This window comes from Pygoscelis adeliae, unplaced genomic scaffold, assembly GCF_000699105.1.
Source record: "Pygoscelis adeliae isolate BGI_AS28 unplaced genomic scaffold, ASM69910v1 Scaffold270, whole genome shotgun sequence".
Lineage (NCBI taxonomy): Eukaryota > Metazoa > Chordata > Aves > Sphenisciformes > Spheniscidae > Pygoscelis > Pygoscelis adeliae.
In genome coordinates this window covers 497,898-502,988 of record NW_008823916.1, presented here as the reverse complement: position 1 = coordinate 502,988, position 5,091 = coordinate 497,898, and positions in this window count along the sequence as shown.

Sequence of the window (5,091 nt, the reverse complement as noted above, 5' to 3'; positions counted from 1 at the left end):
GCAGCTTATAAAGCTTCGGCCATAAAAATGTCACTTTCCATTGAAAATGGGCTTATTATAACAGGAATTAAAAGAAGAACTGAACAAGAATGTAGTAAACAACCAAGAGCACACAGTGAGTTTGTCATAGCAATCTGAAGCAACCGGGAGTGAGCACTAAGCAGGGCTCATATGCAGTGCTCTGGAACACAAGAGCACAAAGGCCAGAAAAGCAGGGTGATTTTCTAAAGACACATGATGAAACATTGCCTTTTATTTGGCTGCCAGCTTGACTAACTTCCCAAAGGCACTTCTTTGCTAGCCTGGCTTGATCAAATGTTTCTCAGCATAAAACAGTACCTCTCCAAACAGATGGATCATCCAAGACCTTATGCACAAAATGAGGATAATATCTCCCAGAACTACCACAAGCCTAAAAATATTAATGATTGTTTATAATACTACAATGAAAGGGAATGCAAAGGAAAAGATCCATGGGCAACTCTCCCACTTTCCAGTCCTAGTGAATTTTCTCAGACACTGTGTCTCATTCACCTTAGAGTGCTTTGCTTTACAGGTTCTTATAAAAAACATCTTCTGCAGAGGCTGTTCAGGATGCTGCCCTAAAAAGCAGAGCAAATGCCCACACTGCTTCTGGATATGTGATACTGCCTAGTACAACAGGGCTGCTGTGAGCAACCACCGTATCAGATTTAATTAAAAACTTCAGGCTAGCACACAAAACAGTGATGAAGAATGCAGACACCAAGTTTGGCATGTCAAGCTTTGTTACCAAATCTTTTCATCTTTCTAGGCTTGTAAATAGCTTCATTTCCAACCTGTATTCAGGAATTACTGCAGAGAATTCAAAGACAAGGAAGGAAGGGAGAGATGGGGTAAGAAGAGGATGGCCAGTAGCTTTGTGTTAAATAGGAGTGTTTTGAATTGGTATCTTGAGTACAAAACCAAATGGCCTTCAGATGTGGCTTTACAAATTACAATATCGGTAAACTCTTAAATGCTAAGTTTTCCCTCAAGAGTCAAGTGAGCATTCATGCTGGCTGCTTCACTTCATTCCTTCCCCTAACTTCCAAGATGAAATGTCAGCTAAAACGCTATTTACAGTCCCTCACTTGAGACTTTCCTATGGCACTGTCAAAGTAACATTTGAATTTCCATTTCATCAACTCAAAGAAAAACAACCCGAAACTTTGGATATATTGGATAATGGAATTAAAACTCTGTACTGCTTACATGTCTCCTAGTTGTTTTGTCTAAAACAAAGGGATTGGTTCTGTGCATGATTCTGATGTGTGTAATATCTAAGCTATAAAGCAACACTAACAGGACTAGAGCATGCCGAGAAAAGTTTATCAAGGGTGTTTTTCTGTAGGATATTTAAGTACAACCATGGCACTGCCCTTACATGCTCTACTCCTTTCTAATTATGGTGTAAGTCACTTAGTAAGGCTAAAGCACCAAAAGAAACATTTTGTACTTTCTTTGCACAAACGTTCAACATGCATACATTTGTCTTCTACAGCATTAACAATGTTTTAAGAGGTTATAACCCTCTTAGACCCCCCAGCTGTGCATATTCCTCCTTCTCCCAGTTGTCACACTAACAGTTAGGCTACGGAAGTCATGTGTGCTCTAAAGCAAATAAATGAAATTATCTGGGTTAAGAGCATTTTTAATAGCTTTTCTTTGAAGTCCGATCACTTTCCTGATCCACTTTAGACAACTTCTCCCGTATCCTGTAACAATGGCACATCTGAGAGGTGGCAAACTCTGAACTTCAAACTTTGAGTTGACACACCCCTAGACATCTGAGATAGTTATTAAAATAAGCACAAAGGTTCCTGAGTAACTCTAATTTCTTTGGAGAGATCACTACTGCTCTTGGGGTGCCTCTGTTTAAACACAGAGCAGTCCAACTCTACCTTGAAAATGCGTCCAAACTTTTATCAGATGGAGTTATTATGGAGTTATTTTGATGGTCCTAAGATATTAGATGATGTGATTAGCAATAAGAACTGCCAACTTGGATTAAAAGGGACTCAGTCTTGTCTTGTGCTGCACCTTCCAGTGTATGCATGTAGTGTATGTCATCCAGTGGGGATGACATAAAAAAAAAAACGTAAAAAAGCCTGCGTCAACTGATACGCCAATGGATTTTAAGTTTCTCCAGAGACTGTATTTATACTGCTGAATAGGGAGGACCAGGAACCAATACCCAGTTCTAACATCAGATTTTGCTTACTGGCTCATACCCTCACTGCCTACAGCCAGCCCTCTGTAACACAGACTTATCTTAGAGCTTGCTGAAGTGGTCCAAAATAGAGTCCAAAAAGAGACTTAACCATGGAGGAATATGCACAGCTGGGGGGTCTAAGAGGGTTATAACCTCTTAAAACATTGTTAATGCTGTAGAAGACAAATGTATGCACGTTGAAAGTTTGTGCAAAGAAGGTACAAAATGGGCAACCAAGAGTCCTTGCTTGATTGCCCTCCCTCATTTCCTGGACCTCCTTTATTTAGCAGTACAGATGTACCAGTAGTGTATTCATGGTACTTAGACCATTTCAGGTGTGTTGCTGAACCATCAGTCAGCAGCCAGCTCTTCTTGCAAAACAGCTTCTAGCCACTGCTGGAAGGTTTTATTGGGATTGATTTGACTGGAATAGTGTAACATCAAATCTCTAGCACTAACCATCTTATGCTTAGTCTTGTTACTGCTGAGTCTAAAACATGCTGTCTGCAAGTATTTAAGAACAGTGAAAATTCAAGTATTACTTGCAAGCACAAGTATTTCAGAACAGGCAACAGAGACATAAAGCAAAATCAGCTGGATTTAAAGTCTTCTCCTGAAGAGAACAGTGCCCTATTTTCTTTCTTTGCTGAGCTCAGACTCCTTTTGCGACTTTTGGCCTTCCCTCATAAACTGAATGATCAAACATTGTACCTTGATCCATTTATCTGTTCTTTCCTGTATTTCAATGTCATTTTGTATCAAGTGGAGGCAAAGAGAGAGGAAAGAAGGGAAACTAGAAAGATCGCTTCCTTACATTACTTGCAGTCTCCTCCTTTGTTTCTCTCCTTCCCTTGCCTCCAAAGGAAGGCTAAATTCTCCCCAGTGAAGAGTGAGGGACTTGGGATCTGTGAGGAGCTCTGCAGAGCTGGGAAGCAGGTGCCATCACAGCCAGACTGTGTTGCAGCAAGAAAAACATTTAGCAGAGAGCTGACATAGTGTCATACCTGGCTTGTCACTGTGCCTGGTGGAGTTTCCTCTGCTTTGCCAAGATGCAGAACTCCAAAACCCTATGAAAATCAGCACGTGGTGTTGTGTGGACACAGTGCTACAGAGGACAAACCTCTCAATACTATTTCAGGTCAGCTCAAACAGCCAAAGAGCTGCTTCTCATTGCAGATGCACAGAACTGATGCTTGACCATAAGTGATGTTTTTTCCACCCCCTGCTGTTTCCCTCCTCTGCCTTCACATCTGTGGTCTTATCTGGAACCGTACACTTGCACCGTGCTGTGATAAAAGGTTAACATAATAAGTAACTGGCAAACCCACATCCCTGGCAACATCTGATGAGTGAGTCATTCTTGCTATAGGAGCCATTTCCTTTAAAGTGGAAAGAAAAAGAATATAATACAGAAATAAGGAACCAGTTACTGAACTTCCCATAAATAATGTTTCCTTCTCATTTTCTTTCACCAGTTGACTTGCACTCCTTGCTTTCTCCCTTTGCCGCCGAAGTTCCCAGCTCCTGGTTCTAGTAATTTGTCAATGAACTGCAAAAGGAGCAGCGTGAGTCATACCAAGCCCAGACAAACAGCAGCTTATGGGGAACCTTCTCCCACTCCAGAGGGGAGGATTTTATTCCCTGGCTTTAAAAACTCAGTGCAATTAGAAGGAGAAAGGGGAAAAAAGCTGTTCCAAATATGATGTCAGTTTTTCCACTACTTCATAGGGAAACCATGTCCCCCTCTTATTTTAAAGATGACATATTAATGCTTATTTTCCTGTCAGTCGTGTGTGTGTGAGGAAAGGGGAGGCAAAAGGGATAAGGATTTGCTGGCTTCTTTTACCAAACTATGAAAATATCAAGAACCTGCATCAGCTGAGAAGTGGGAAGCAGCTGGAATATATCTGGAGAGAACAGAGCAGCCAAGCAAGCTCCATAATGGAAAACTCCCTGCACTGAAGAAATCCTGAGGTGGCTCAAACTCCACAGTTCTCAGGGAGCCCTTCTAACTTCCTAAAGTGTGATGTGAAATGAGTCTGTATTCAGAGGTTAGTCAAGGGTTAAAAGAAGAAAATTACCTAGGTGCAGAATGACTATCAGTACAAGCTATTCAACATTAAAAATACAGCTATCTTCCATAGACCCAAGTATGATAAAAATAGCTGTCAAGAGCATGGTTGAGATATAGGGCACATACTTTCACTGATCAAATCTGAACACATTGTTTCTCAGTCACCAATATAATTTAAGGCGGTGGTCCCATCCTACAATAAAAAGACTTTTCCTACATTTGCTCCCCAGTATCTGCGTATGATGTACCGGAATATTTGGCACAGATCTATGCATGAAAATGCATGACAGAATATAAGCTGTCATATAACAAGAGTTTGTACAGCAGGATGCTGGTAAATAATACAACCCCAGGTGCACAAAAGCACTGCAGCATCTTCAGTCCCCCTGGGCTGCTAATGCTATGGGGGAACACAAAAGTCAAGGCTGATGGAACAAGAGGATCCAACAGGTCCACAAACATTCAAACACCAAATTTTGGGCTTCTCTTGAGTCTGAGGTTACTGATTATCTATCATAGAATCATAGAATAGTTTGGGTTGGAGGGAACTTCTAAAGGTCACCTAGTCCAACACCCCTGCCGTGGGCAGGGACATCTTCAACTAGATCAGGTTGCTCAGAGCCCCGTCCAACCTGACCTTCAATGTTTCCAGGGATGGGGCATCCACCACCTCTCTGGGCAACCTGGGCCAGTGCTTCACCACCCTCAGCCTAAAAAATTGCTTCCTTATATCTAGTCTGAATCTACCCCCCTTTAGTTTAAAGCCGTTCCCCCTTGTCCTGTC